The sequence below is a fragment of the Bubalus kerabau genome, chromosome 8, assembly GCF_029407905.1.
Source record: "Bubalus kerabau isolate K-KA32 ecotype Philippines breed swamp buffalo chromosome 8, PCC_UOA_SB_1v2, whole genome shotgun sequence".
Taxonomy (NCBI): Eukaryota; Metazoa; Chordata; class Mammalia; order Artiodactyla; family Bovidae; genus Bubalus; species Bubalus kerabau.
The window spans coordinates 84,451,638-84,467,382 of record NC_073631.1 but is presented as its reverse complement, the minus strand read 5'-3'; the positions used below and the strand labels follow the sequence as shown (position 1 = coordinate 84,467,382).

Sequence of the window (15,745 nt, the reverse complement as noted above, 5' to 3'; positions counted from 1 at the left end):
CAAAGAATGTGAAAACACGAATTCAAAAACATGTATGCACTGCTAGGTTCATCACAGCCTTATTTATGATCGTCAAGATTTAGAAACAGCTTCAGTGCCCATCAGCAGATGAATGGGTAAAGAAGATATGGTGTACACAGACACACACACATGCAGTCACACACACACACACCACAGGATACTACTCACCCATGAAAAAGATGAAATCTTGCCATCTGTAACAACATTAAAGTCAGAGAAAGATAAACACCTTTTCATTTTACTCTTGTAGAATATAAAAAGAAAAAAAAAGTGAAGAAACCAAACTAAAGCAAATTCAGAAAACAGAGTACTAGTTATCAGAAGGGAAGGGGCAGGGGTGAGGGCAAAATAGATAAAGGGGATAAGCTGTATGGTGACAGATGAAAAGTAAATTCTTGATGAGCACATTGTAGGATATAGAAGTAGAAACATATGTTGTACAGATGAAATTTATATAATGTTGTAAGCCAATATTACCTCAATAAAAACCATGTTTAAAGAGAGAATATAAAATGAGTAATCTTTTCCCCCAACTTTGTGCTTTGAAAGATTTTTTTTTTTAATTGAAGTGTAGTTGATTTACAATGTTGTGTTAATTTCTGCTGTACAGTAAAATAATTCATATATATATATACACACAGACACATTCTTTTTTTATATTCTTTCCATTATGGTTTATCCCAGGACAATGACTGTAGCTCCCTGGGCTATACGGTAGGTCTTTGCTGCCTTGAAAAGTTTACAAAAAAGTTAATAAGAGTACAATGTTGAAAGCCAGTAGTTACTAATCACTTTATTTTCACCAGTTATTGTTTTGCTACATTTGCTTTACCTTTTTAAGTGTAGATGGTTTTATTTTTCTGAGTTGTTTGAAAGAAGGTTGGAGACATGAAATTTCACCTCTGTGTACTTGAGTTTACATCTTCTGAAGATGACGACATTCTCCTGTATTACCATACTACTGTTGTAATATTTAAGAAAATTAGCAATAATTTCATTACATCATCTAATATCTAGTCCAAGTTCAGATTTCATTAATTGTCTCCTATCATCTTAAATGGCTGTTTTTCTCCTTCTGAACCAGGACCCAGTCAAGGTTCATAATTTCTGCTTGCTTATTTTGACTTCTCTAGCCTCTTTTCACTTTTTCTAAGTAACTTTTGAGACATAGTTTACATACCATAAATTCACCCATTTTAGATTTACAGTGATTTTTAGTAACTTTACTGAGTTGTATAAATCATCACCATATCCAGTTTTAAAACATTTTCATCTCTTTAGTATAAAATCTCTTATACCCCTTTGTAGTTAATTCCCATTCTATGAATATACTACATTTTGCTTATCCTTTTACTGGTTGATGGACATTTGGATTGTTTACCCTTTTTGGTTATTGTGAATAATCCTGCTATGAACATTCATGTAGAAGTCTTTAATGGACATACGTTTTCATTTCTCATTGGTAATGTAGAGTGAAATCTCTAGGTTGTGTGGTAGCCTGATGTTTAATACATCATTTTGCATTCCCACCAGCAATATTTGAGAATTCTTGTTTCTCTGCATCTTCGTGAACAATTGTTAATCATGTTTTAAAAAATGTATTGCCATTCTGTTGGGTATAAATAAGTATCTTGTTGAGAATTTAATTTGCATTTCTTTAGTGAATGATAGTGTATCTTTGCATGTGCTTACTATTAGTCTTCCACCTGTTTTCTTTAGTGAAGTGTCTACTGAAATCTTTTGCCCAGTTTTTAAAAATTGGATTATTTTTCTCCTTGTGTCTTAAGAGTTCTTTGTGAGTCCTGGATACAGGTCCTTAAGATCTGTGATTTTCAAAGATTTTCTCCTAGAGTGTAATGAAGTTAACCACAAGCCTTGCTTAATTTTTCTAATTTGTCATGGGGCTTTTTGGAGAGTTGGAATAAAAGCTAAATCTTCTGTTTATAATCCTTCCACATGTCTAGTACTGAAGTACTAGATTAATTAAAGACTAATCAAAGACAGCGTAGACCCCTTTATCTTCATTCTGCCATTAAGCAGTGAGAAACTCTTCTAAGCTGTAAGAAGCAATTAGAGACCCTATAAACCGTTAGCATTCTTTCAGTTGTCAGAGTCAGAAATCCGGTTTAGGCTACCTTAAGCACAACAGAAGTGTGCAGGCTTTGTCTCCTTCCCCCGCTCTGCTTCTTTCTTTTTTTGTACTGGCAGACTGTGTGGTGGCCACATTCATCTCCAGATTCATCAAAGAGCCTGTCTCTCTCACTCGTTTAAGGAGTAGAGTACTCTGGCCGGCCTGTGTCTCTTGTCCTGCTTTGTAGTCCTGCCCGTATATATAGTCCCATTGTAATTGTAATAGGAGAGAATGGTTCCCACAAGAAGAGGGCGTGCTGGCAGACAAACCGTGTTTAATGCCTCTTTAGGGGCAAAGGGTCATTTTTTGCTCACTTTTATGAAATGAAACCAAAAGTAATGAATAGGATATTAATATCTGAAGTTTAAGGGGGAAATCACATTAGTTAGCTGATTAAAGTAGCCTTTACTAGTAGCACTTTTTCTTACCTAACCAAACACAGGTGATATTTGGTTTAAGCTAAAACATTCCAGGTATCTCTCGCATGGAAATGAGGGGAGGACCTACATTAACAGTGATAACTTGATAATTGTGGCTTATTTTTCTGTACTTCTCTTGCGTGTTTTTTTATGTAGTTTTCTTTAGCTCTCTGAGTGGGGGTTATAGCCAACTCTCTTGGAGTTCCTGCATTCCTACAGATTGCTGAAACGCATTTTTATAATTAGTTGCCTTCCTCTCTTCTTTCATTTACTTGGATTCTCAAGCTCTGTCTGTGTCCATATGTTACATGATTCATCTTCAAAGCGGTTTTTTTTCCCTAAAGTAAGGCTTGTTCCCAGTTCCTTTTCATGACATTGAGTGTATGGTGATGGTGACGATGCTGTTGATGCAGTTGTGATTTCCCTGCTCAAAAAAGAAAATACTTTTCATCACTCGGAGCATTTCTAATCTAAATTCTTGAGTAGTCATACAACTGATATGTAAGTACTATCATGAAGTCAAATAAATAATTTTGGATACTGTGGCTCTTGTGTTGCGTCTATACTTTTCCAGTATTCTTTAGGAGTTATTTTTAGTGTGAAAATAAATGCAGAAACAAGAGCTTCTGATTTTGGACTGTGTATAAAATGTATCATCTCTTACAGAGTTAGAACAGGTCTTCAAAGGGCAGCTAATACATTCTTCCACTGTTTACAAAAATCTCCTCAAAAATTCGGCCACTAGCCATTGCTTAACCACTTGTAGTGGTATTGTGGAAATATGTGTTATTTCTGGATGTCTTAATTTAAAAATCCATCCTTGTTTTGAACTGTAGTCTATTACCTTGTGGCTTCTCTTTATTCCTGTTTTCTCTGGAGAAGCACTTAGCGCACAAATAAGTTTTTGAGCCCCTGTTAAACAGTGCATCTGTTGACAGAATCAAGAATAGTCATTTTCACATGTACTTGTCTTCAAATAATTGAAGATGGCAGCCATGCAACTCCCTTGCCAGCTTCCCAAGCGTCTGCCTGTTCAGACACATCCTTCATGTATTTAGTTAGTTCCCTAACCATCTTGGTCACACGCTTCTAAAAATAATACAGCAACATTCACTTATCTGGGGTCAAACTTTACAACTTGAAATATGAAATGTACTTAGAGAGGGAGAAGGAAATGACTGGAATTTGTAGTTTTCCTTCCATGGCCAGGCCCTCACCCAAACACTTCAGATTCATTATTTCCATTTAATCTTCCAAACACAACCCTATGAGGTAGAAGATGCTCCCCACTGAGAATTAGAAAGTAAGGTTTCAAAACATGTGGGGTCGGGGGTGGAGATACCTTTGAACATCCAAAATAGAAAGGTAAGCTCCTAACGCTAAAGGCATTATGTGTCCGGTGCTCAAGAGAATAGTAATAAGTCTTTCAGAACCTACTTACTCTTATTTTATATCTAATGCAATAGGCCTGGTAATTTGCTTCCAGACAGTGTTGGGGGATGGAGGGGTGCTCTGAAGGCACGTAGGCAGTTAGTGATCAGTGAGGGACAACTGTGTAAGGATGAGGCAGAAAGACTATAGCGTAACATTAGAATTTAGATTTCCATCTTCTAGAGCTATTGAATCTAGGGAAAACTGCCCTAAATTCATAGTCACCTCTGAGAACAGGGTAATAGTTGATCATTATGATTCTGGGTTATCAAGAAAAAAATTTTTAACTGTTCAGTTAAGTGGAAGAATTTGTTTGACATGAAATTCTGAACTCAATTTTTGTCAAATACAACTCAGAAATTAAAATATTATCCTATCTAAATACTGCTTCTGATGCCTAAGTTGCTTATTTTTATTACTGGCTTGTTGAGAAATTCTCATGGTTATTACTATTTTTTTTGATGTGCATATACATATGTGTGTCCGACTCTTTGCAACCCTGTGGACTGTAGCCCACCAGGCTCCTCTCTCCATGGGATTTTCCAGGCAAGAATACTGCAGTGGGTTGCCATTTTTCCTACTCCAGGGGATCTTGCCAGCCCAGGGACTAAACCCATGTCTCTCGCATCGCCTGCATTGGCAGACAGGTTCTTTACCACTGCACCAGGTGTGTGTATATTGAGTGTTAAGTATACTTGATAAACAGGAGATATCGCTCTTTGGTGATTTGGGGAGCTGAACTTTACCGTTTATAGCTTTGATTGAATTCCCAGGGTTTTCCCATTGTGGATGTGTTTAGGTTTATCACAAGTTGACTGGTCCACGTCTTGTGCTGTCAGTTACTAAGTATTTAGAGAATGCTGTTACTAGACTAAGTGAAACATAATTTAAAGTTTTAAATAAAAATATATGTGAATACTTTTAAGATTATCTAGTTAACAGTTGCTTGCTTTTTTCTTAAATTAGGAAGTAAAGGAAGAAGATTGTATTACTCCAGAAATACTTTAGTTTCAGCCTTCATCTCATTTTCCTCCAAATCCCAGCTGTCCATTTGGTTGTCCTTTCAATGTAAGTAGTGAAATAACTACTCTTTGTTATTCTTATGAGTTTAAACTGTGCCTAATTTTATTGCATCTTTAAAGCTTTGATACAAATATTGACAATGTGTTCTTCAATCAAAAAAGACTAGTTAAAATGTACAGTCCAGAATATTTATAGGGTCCTTTTTTGGTTGTTTAAAACTCAGGAGTAATCCTTATCAGAGCATTACTGCCGTAGAGAACTGTAAGATAGTAAGCTTATCTGTGTTCTTAGTGAAATTTAGTAACTTCTTAAGACCAGTGTTGTTGTGCAGTGTAGAATGTATGTCATTATCTGACAGATTTGTGCAAAATGTAGGAAACTGTTTCTGCTTATGGATTGCCTTTTGCTGTTTCTTTATTGATAAATCAAGAAGTATGATATGACCAGGTTTCCTTAAATCTTAAAAAGATGAAGTGCTTTTTTGATTATAATTGTAACATCATTTGGGTCAGAATTTGTTTTCAACTTAATGTCAGTATAAAGTATTATCAATTACAATAAAGCTCTTGGGCCAAGGATAAATAGAAGCAAATTTCCTTTTTGTAGGTTATTTTTGTTGGGCCAAGGATAAATAGAAGCAAATTTCCTTTTTGTAGGTTATTTTTGTTATATTAGTCAATAAACCTCTGTTTGAAATCTGTGTCACAGTGTCACAATTGAGCAGATGGGTTCAAAAAGAAACATTCCCTTTTAAGGCAGTCATATGAAAGTAATTTTGAGATGAAATTTGTTTCTAATGTGTGTTTTCTTCATTCCAAAACTGGGACATGATGGCAAAAACGGTCTCATAAATGAAGTGAAAAAGAGAAGAAAGACAGTAATTGAGAGGTTTTTTTCTTTAGAAATTATAGTTGTTTTTTTTTTTTTAATATTTAAGCTCATAGACATCCATTTATTCTCACTACAGTGTAAAGTTTTGAATAGAAGTATAGAACATTTTGGGGGAGACAGGTATATTGAATATTGAACCTAAGTTTTGTTTAATAAAATATTTATTGAGTGAAAAGCACTGTTGTGTGCCAGGCACTGTGCTAGACACACATGAGGGAAGGCACTTAACCTCCACTGAAGCGACAGGGAGCACTCCCCAGAAGTGACCACAGGAGGATGAACAGGACTTTGATAAAGGAGATGAATCACATTGAGTTGGACATTGAGTGTTCAGAACTAGGGAATAAAATGCATGCTGTGCACTTTAGAGGGAATGTGGTGTATTCCTGAGGGGTATTCCAGAAAGGGCCCAGGGGAGAGAGGACTGGGAGAGTTGCAGGCAGATCTTAAAGCCCCTCATTTCAGGCCTCTGGGGAGCCATTGGAAAAATTTAGGAAGCATCATGATCAAGTTTGCCTTTTGAGTGTTCTCTGCAGCAGCGCTTCTGAAATGATCTCTGATAAAGGTCTATTTTTTAAGTTTTCTGTATACAGCAGACTGATACTTTTGTAAAATATAGTAAAAAATAAAATACTAGAAAAATGAAAATTTAAGAAGACAGAAAACAAGCCCATTTTAAAAATTAAGTTGAACAAACATAAAATTACTGTCAAGTTCCTCTTTGAGTTTCTAAATGTATACTCTAAAATTGGTTCTTTCCTATTCTTGAACTAGTTATGCTTTGAGTACCTCTCCTACAGAGGAGTAATCTCTTTTTGATCATGTACCTCCATCGGTACAGAGTTCTGGAAACTCTCATGTGTATATTTACTTTCAAATCATGTACATGTGCTACTGTGCAGTTATATGATGTGTGCCATAAACTGTAAATACAAATTAAAAAATAACAGATTTTATTAACTTTTAAATGAAAATGTTTTATTCTTTGTAGTTAAAAAAAATACTTTGCACTAAAATATTGTTTAGTGAGAGCAGTATAATTGAATACTTCATTACAGCTTTTAAAAGACTTGGTTCATTCATAAAAGTAATCAGTGTATTAAATGATCATATTGTATACTTTGTATATAATTCTACTGTCAATTATATTTCAATAAAGCTGGAAAAATTATGTAAGAAATAAATTGTCTCAGCTCTCTTCCAGATGATGCCAGACCATAATATATACAAGAACCCCTACACACATGGGGTCTTCTTTCTAGTGGAGGTTATTAACACTTCGTGATTCAAAGGCCTGGTTTTAGGGTTGAGTTTGTTTTGTATTTGTTGTAATGGCTGTCATAGTTGAAATCAATGCTTTATAAAGTATATAGATTAGAATGGGAGAACTGTGTTGTTGGATGGGTTTCCTTGGTAATGGGCCTCAGTTTTCAGTTTCATCCAGCAGTTAATGACAGATTTTTAATGAAGTTTGTCTTGCTCATTTTCTTTTCCCCTGATGTCAGTCAGTTCTTACAAACTCATCAGAATGTCTTCCCTTTGTGTGTGTGTGTGTGTGTGTGTGTGTGTGTGTGTGTGTGTGTTTAATCAGTGTATTCAAAATCCAGTGAAACTGTAGATTTAAACAGGTTAGGAATTTTCAAATTGGTATTCAGGTGAGATGTAAAGTGGGCATATTACATTTATAAGGGTACAAGCTTATCAATTCTTCCTGTATCCATTCACTAATACCACACTGTCTTTATAGCTTTCTAATAAGTCTTCTTAGTCAATATAATAAGAGTCAGCAATATTTTCATAAGGGGCCAAGTGTTAAATGTTGTAGGCTTTGCAGGCCAAATGGTCCGTTATAGTACACACCTTAGCCACTGTAAATAGAAGGCAGCCCTAGATAATACATAAATAATTTGGAACTACTGTGTCCCAGTACATGTTTATATACAAAGAAGCATTTTGCTGTGAACCTGAACTGTTCTAAAAAAATGAAACCTATTAAAAAGAAATGAAGGCAGAAAAAAAACAGCATCACTTTTTTGTTCTTCCTGCCAGAGATGCATAACCTGAATCTGATCATCATATAATTCACTTAAGGGACATTCTGTGAAAAAATTGGTCAGTAATCTTTAAAATTCCCAACTTCATGGAAGTCAGAGAAAATATTAGGAATTCTTCTAAACTGAAGGTGACCAAAGAGATATGACTGTTAAATGCAGTGCATGATTCTAATCCAGTGCAGAATCTTGGATAAGGTCTGAGGAGTCTCTGGTAGAAATGTGTTCATGCTGATTTCCCAGTGATGGTGGCTGCATTATGATTTGTAGATGCTTGTCCTCATTTGTTGGAAATAAATGCAGAGGTGTTCAAGTGATACAGAGTGAGCAACTTACTATCAAATAGCACAGGGAAAAAGTCGTTTTGGGTTATACTTGCAATTTTCTATAAATTTGAGATTATTTTGACATCTTAAATGTATATATCATTAAAAGTAAAATAGATTTATTGGCAGGACAGTCTAGTTTGACAACCTTCTACATACTTTGATGCTGTTTTGGATATTCTTGATGTTTCTGTTTCCATACAAATTTTAAAATCAGTTTGTTGGTTTCCACCAAAAAGAAAAATCCTGGCAGGATTTTTATTGAGATCGAGTTGAGTCTGTAGATAAATTTGGGGAGGATTGATACTTTTGCAATAATTTGAGTTCCAGTCCATAAACATGACTTAGAGCAGTATTTAGATGGTCTTTACATTTTCTTAGCAGTGTTTTATAGTTTTCTGTATAGTTTTTTGTTGTTGCTATCCTCTAAATTACAAAAAACTTTATACAGAAAACTATAAAACACTGCTAAGAAACTGTAAAGACCATCTAAATATGCCCACCAGAGATTTTTGCCTCTTGGTATTCATACATACCCTTTTGTAAGTGATTCTCTTTAACATTGAATAAGGGAGTAAGATTGACTGAATGATATTGTATGACTTCCAAGACTAGATCATAAAAGACATTTCACCATGGCAGATTCATGTCAATATATGGCAAAACGAATACAATATTGTAAAGTAAAAAAATGAATAAATAAAACTAAAAAAAAAGAAAAAGGGAAAAAAAAGACATTTCAGCTTCAGCCTTGCTGTCTTGGATCACTTACCTGAAGGAAGCCAGCTATTATGTTATGAGGACATTCAAGCAGCCCAGTGAAGAGGCCCAGATGGTGAGGAACTCTGAGGTCTCTCGCCAACAGCCATGTGAGTGAGCCGTCTTGGAAGCAGCATGTCCAGCTCTGTTTAAGCCTTCGGATGACTGCAGTCTGCCAGCATCCTGACTGCAACCTCATGAGACTCCCTGAACTACAAACACCACCTACCTAAGCTGCTCAAACTCTAAGATAATAGGTGTTTGTTATTTTAAGCCACTAAGTTTTAGATTAATTTATTATGGAGCAATAACTAGTAATGTACTTGTTTTTTAATTTTTAAATTCTGTGTAATTATTTTTTTGTTTCTACCTTTTTTGTAGTAAAATACAGTAACATAACATTTAGCATCTTAACTATTTTTAAGTGTACAGTTTCATGGTATTAATACAGTCACATTGTTCTACAGCCATCACCACCATTTATCCCCATAACTCTTTTCATTGTAAAACTGAAAACTCTGTATTCATTAAACAATAACTCTCCAGTCTTCCCTCCCTATAGCCCATGGTAGCCACTATTCTACCTTTTGTCTATGATTTTGACTATGCTAAATGTCATCATACACTATTTGTCTTTTTTGTGATTAGCTCATTTCACTTAGCCCAGTGTCCCAAGATTCATCCATGTTGTAGCAGACTGCAGAATTTCTTTGCTTTTCATGTTGAGTATTATTCCATTGTATGTTTATACCACATTTTGCTTATCTCTTCATCCATTGAACTTGAGTTTCTTCCATACTTTAGCTGTTATGACGAATGCTGTGTGAATGAGTGTACAGATATCTTTTTGAGACCCTACCTTGTTTTTCTTTCTTTCTTCTCTTTTCTTATGGAGGTTTCAATTCTTTTGGGTATATATACTTAAGAAGTAGAATTGCTGTATCATATGGTAATTCTGTTTTTAACTTTTTGAGGAACCACCATACGGTTTTCCACAGTAGCTGTACCATTTTGTGTTCCCAATAAGAGTGCAGAAGGGTTCCAGCCTTTCCACATCCTCACCAGCACTTGTTATTTTCTGTTTTGTGTTTGTTTTGTTTTGTTTGTAGTAGCAGCATCCTAATAGCCATGAAGTTAGTTATTCTTGAGCCCAAGTGGGTGATGATGTCATTCACTGAAATGAGGAACAGAGGAGAAAGAACAGGCTATTTTAATCATTTTCAGCTTGAGTTCTCTGAATATCCATGTCATTATAAGCAGTAGCAGTTGGAAGCATCAGATGGACTCTCTTCAGTTCTCCATTAATTAATATTGAAGATGCATAATCCCTTGTACAGTCTTGTCTTGTTTTTTATTCATCTGTTTGATGCGTACCTTATAGAATCATTTTGATAAATATCATAAAATGTTAGAATATTGTAAGCATTCATCCACAAATTTTAGCATCTTTTCCTTTAAAAATAAGCAGGAACTTATTTAAGGTTCTATTATTTAAACTAATATAAGCTATTAGTTTATATTCAGAAATATAACTGAGTATATTCCTATTAGCTTATAAGCAGGTTGTTTTTGGTACTAAATCTGCATAGCCTCTGCTCTTATGGGACTTACCCATGAATTTTGGAAATATCTTCATAATAACCTATAACTCAGCTATAAAAATGATTTTTGTAAATATACTAGAGGTAGAATCCAACTAATTGTGTGTCTAATCAGAATTCCATCAGTGTGTGCAACTATCTCAGATATACTGTGTCCTTGAACTTAATCTTATGGTATATAGTACATTGGAAATAGTGTAGATTTGGGGTTTCATAGGCCTATATTTGAATTCTTGCACAGCCATTTATTAGCTGTGTGACCTCGCACATCTTACATAACTTTAGGGACTCATTTACAATTTGAAATTTGTAAAAATGAAAATTTCTACCAACTTGCCATTGTTATTGTTGGAAACCAGAAGACAGTTTTTTCCATATCTAACCTAACACCTTGGACATTTTAAGCCCTTAAGTAAGTATTAAGTATATTCTCATTGTTGTACAACCATCACCACCATACATCCCCACTGCTCTTTTCATCTTGTAAAAGTGAAACTTGTTTCACTTCTGTGTCACCAGGTTATATCAGCTGGTATGATACTTCTTCTACATAGCATGTCATTTTTTCCAGGAAGTCAGAATTGTACTTCCCTATCAATACACCTTTATAGAAGCTGTGGTCTGCTCCCTGTGGGTTTGGAAGCATCTGTCATCACACAACCCTGAAGTTATATGTCAACTTTTGGAAGTTTGTAGATTTTAAAGGAGTCTAAGGCTCCTGGGTTAGTCTTCATTTTACAGATCTGAAAACCATGGTCATCAGAAGTTAGGTAAGTGTCAGAAAAACTAGTCTTTGCAGGCTAGTGTGTGGCAAAATCTCAGTGTGTTGACTCATATTCCATCCTTTTTGCTATAAGTTATCAGGGGCTCTGGTTATGTTTTACAAACACTGTGAGAATGTAAATTGAGGACAAAGTTAATATACACAATTTATTTTGCTAATAAGTTTTCCATCAACTTTGTAAGTGATCTGGGTTTTGGTTTGGGGGATTTTTTTTGGTAGGGAGGGAGTCTCTTCACAGTTAACTCATTCAACAAATATTTCTTAAGGACTTAGTATGTGTCAGGTACTGCTGAGGTAATGGAGATGCAACAATAAACAAAAACTCCCTGCGCTCATGGATCTTACATTCTACAGACCAGAATCCTGAAGGATATGAGGAAGTGGGCCGTATGTTTATCTTCTAGTAGAAGGAATGGCAAGAAAAGTTAGAACCATAGTAAGAATTTTATTCTGAGTATCATGGGAGGTCTTCTGAGGAGTGGATATATTCTCAGGATGGAGCCTTTAAATTTGCCAGCAGATCAGGTATGGCCTATGAAAGAGGAGTCAAAAATGATTCCAGTAGTTTTGGTCTGAGAAACTCAAAGAATGAATTGCCATTTACTGATAAAGAGAAAACTAAGAGAGGCAGTTTGGGGTAAGTAAATTAGATAGGAGAATCCCAGGGACGGGGGAGCCTCGTGGGCTGATGTCTGTGGGGTCACACAGAGTCAGACACGACTGAAGTGACTTAGCAGCAGCAGCAGCAGAGTCTGGACAGTTTGGAGTTCGGGCAGTTGAGTTTGGACTACCTGTTAAGACAACCAGTTGAAGATGTTGAATTGGTAGTTGAATATGAGCCAGGTGTTCAGGGGAGAAATGAAATCTGAAGATATAAATTTGTGTGTCTTTCCATGTAAAAAAGTACTCTGAGTGAGAGCATGAAAGGAAAGACTATAGCTAGCCAAAAGGGATCCAAAATGAACCCTAAGATAACACCAGAATTTAAAATGATGGTAATGGAAGAGCAATAGCCAAAGAGATTCAAGGGGGAAAAAAAACAATGTGATTAAGGTATCTTGTAAGGCAAAGAAAAAAAGTATTTTAAGAAAGAGAGTGATTATCTCGTTGGCTGCTGCTAAGCAACGTGTGTTGAAGACTGAGAATTTCTGGCTGGGTTTGGGCTTCCCTGGTGTCTCAGACAGTGAAGAATCTGCCTGCAATGTGGGATACCTGGGTTCAGTCCCTGGGTTGGGAAGAACCCCTGGAGAAGGGAATGGTATCCACTCTAGTGTTCTTGCCTGAACAATTCGTGGACAGGAGAAGCCTGGTGGGCTATAGTCCATGTGGTCACAGAGTCAAGACATGACTGAGTAACACTTTGACCTTTTCACTTGGTGATTTGAAGATCATTGATGATCTTAACAAAAGCTTGGGTAAAAGCAGGCTTAGGGAGAGGAAAGTAGCAGAATTTGATACAGTGAGTTTAAGAAATGGAAGTAGGGTTGAGAATTTTTTAAGATAGGAGAATAACATGTTTGCATCCAGTACAGAGGGGCAAATTGGGAGGGTGGGGGATTTCTGGAACAGTGTCTGTTGAATCAACAGAGGAAATGGGATGTGCTGCATGAGCAGAAGCATTCGTCTCATAGGATCTTGATCAGTTTCATTTATAGCAAGGGTTGGCAAGCCACAATTCTGCAGCCAAATTCCATCTACTGCCTGCTTTTAAGTTTTATTGGAACAAGGCCATGCCCAATTATTTAGATATTGTCCATGGTTACTTTCCAACTACAGCAGCAGGCTTGAGTTGTTGCTCCAGAGAAGCCTAAAATATTTGCTATCTGGCTCTTTACAGGAGTCTGGTGACCCTAGATTTATAGTAACTAAAGGAGAAGATGGGATGAAATAGGAGTGGGGGAAGGAAGGCAGTAGAAGTCAAATCGAAGGAGCTGAACCTTTTGCAAAGGTATTCAAATATCTTTTCTGATTTGGGTCAGACCAAGAGAAAAATCAGAACCATGAATTTGAGCAAAATGAGCTATAGCCTAGGTGCTTTTTTCCTGAGATGAGTTCTTAGGACTCTATAGTCTCCAAAGCTGTAAGCTAACTGTATATAGTCAGCTCTTCCTGCATTACAAATGACTGCAATCTTATCAGCTTAAAACAACAAACTCTTAACTATCTCACAGTTTCTGTGGGGGAAGAATCGGAAGTAGCTTTAGCTGTATAGTTCTGACTCAGGCTCGTAGGAGGCTGTAATCAAAGTGGCAGCCAGGACTGCGAGCACCTAGGCTTGTCTAAGTCCAGAGGGTCGGCTTCCTATCCTGCTCACAGGGTTGTTGGCAGGAGACCTCCGTTCCTTGCCACTTGGGCTTCTCACATATGACTGCTCACAGCATAGTTTCCCATGCAGAGAATTACAAGAGAGTCCAGGATGGAGGCTTCCAGTCTTTTATTACCAGTTCTAGAAAGTGACGTGCCTTCATTTCTGCTGTACTACATTGATCACACAGATCAAGGCTGGTATGGTATAGGAAGAGACTACATGAGGGTGTGAATGCCGGGAAGCGGGAGTTGTTGGGACTCCTCCTGGAGGCTGCCTACCGCAGATGGGCTTGACTGTCTACAGAGTTCAGTGTGTTGTGTACTTGCAGCTTTGCTGTGTGTGTCCCTCTCCTCACAGTTGCCCAAAGCAGCCTGTGATGGTTTGAGTCTCTTAAAGCCCAATCACAGACACTGTTTTAAATATTTTTTCTGTTTTTTTAATAAGCTTTTTTATTCCTGGTTGTAAAAGCAGTATTCATGGTATTAAAAAAAAAAAAACTAGCAGAGAAATAAATGAAAAGCTCTGGAAATTAAACAATTTTCATGTTCCCCTGTTTAGATTATTCTTGCGTGCTTGTTCAGTCACTCAGTCATGTCTGACTCTTTGCAATCCCTTGGACTGTAATCCGCCAGGCTCCTCTGTCCATGGAATTTTCCTGGCAAGAAAACTGGAGCGAGTTGCCATTTCCTCCTGCAAGGGATGTTCCCAACTGAGGGATCGAACCCTCATCTTGATTGCATTGCAGGCGGATTCTTCGCTGCTGATCCACTGGGGAAGCCCTCAGATTACTCATACCAGATTTTCATTTTGCTATCTAATGTTTTTCCTGTCTGTACTAGTACATACCTGTTTTAAAAGTTTATACATAGATCCTATTTGTAAGCTACTTTCACATATTTTGTGAACATTTTTCAGTGTCACTTTTTAATAATTGTTTTATAATTCTATTTTACAGCTATTCTTCATTTTTTGTTACACATAATGTTACAGTAAATATCCTCATTATCAATTCTCTATGCCAGCCATATTTCTTTAAAGCAGTTATTGCTGATAATCCACTAAAAATTCAGCAAAAGCAGTAACTAGGTATAAGCTTTATAGCATTTAGATTAATTTTTAACTAGAACCATGGTGGGTCTTCTGTGTTGAGGTTCCATGAACTTTATTGAGTTCTCAAAGGGGAATAGGATATTCACATGTCAAGTTAACTTGTGAAAATAATTCAGTTACTGTAAACATAGCTTACATAAGTAAAACTATTGGATTGGATTTAGGAACAGAACATGGGTCTAATCCATCTAACCTTGCAATATGTATATAAGGTAAGAAGCGCAAAAGTTTTGTAGAGATTTGCAATTTGCTATAGTGATTTTAGTAAATGACTGTCATCAGAAGACTGAATTTCTTTGTAATTAAATGTTATATAACATTGACATGGTTGTATTTATTAAGAAAACTGCATGACAGATCAGCTCATCTCAGCAGAATTATCTGACAGTTCCATTTTCTTTTTTTCAGGGTTTCTTTTTCAACATTAGTCTCATAAAAGCTAACTTAGCCTCTGAGACCAGTGTTCAGTTTGTCCATACTGCATAATGCATTGTAATTCCAGGTAATACAACAAGGCGTTATCAGATATGGGAGCAGTCTGCCTTTCTCTGTGGCTGGTTTCTCCATCACCTCAGTCAGTTCTTAACTAGCGCCAGCCTTCCAAGGGGAATGAATGTCTCAGAATTTTACCAGTACTGATTACCTATTCTCCAAGGTCATTTTCAAGAATTTAATTTTTTTTTCAACTGTATATGTATATACTAGTTATTTGCTAGATACTGTGCTAAATTTGAGATTACACAATTGGAGGTGGGGAGCTCTTTGCTATCGAAAAACTCCCAATAATTAATGTGGTGGGAAGCACTGGAAGAAGTTTTGTCCAAAATGCTCTGGACTACTGAGCAGTGAGGAGTTACCCACCTAGGCCTGAAGAGAAGGCCAGGAATGCT

General features: G+C 36.4%; 1 protein-coding gene across 2 annotated transcripts in view; it reads left to right on the top strand.

The window, feature by feature from the left end:
- Positions 1–15,745, top strand: part of RALA (RAS like proto-oncogene A) — a 61,708-nt gene that overhangs the window by 10,517 nt on the left and 35,446 nt on the right. The window contains exon 2 of one of the 2 annotated variants that reach the window (XM_055590759.1): positions 4,969–5,070. The exons of the other annotated variant lie outside the window; for it this stretch is intronic. The gene's annotated coding sequence lies outside the window, so the exon portion shown is untranslated. The remainder of the gene's footprint in view (positions 1–4,968; positions 5,071–15,745) is intronic. 2 annotated transcript variants of the gene reach the window in all.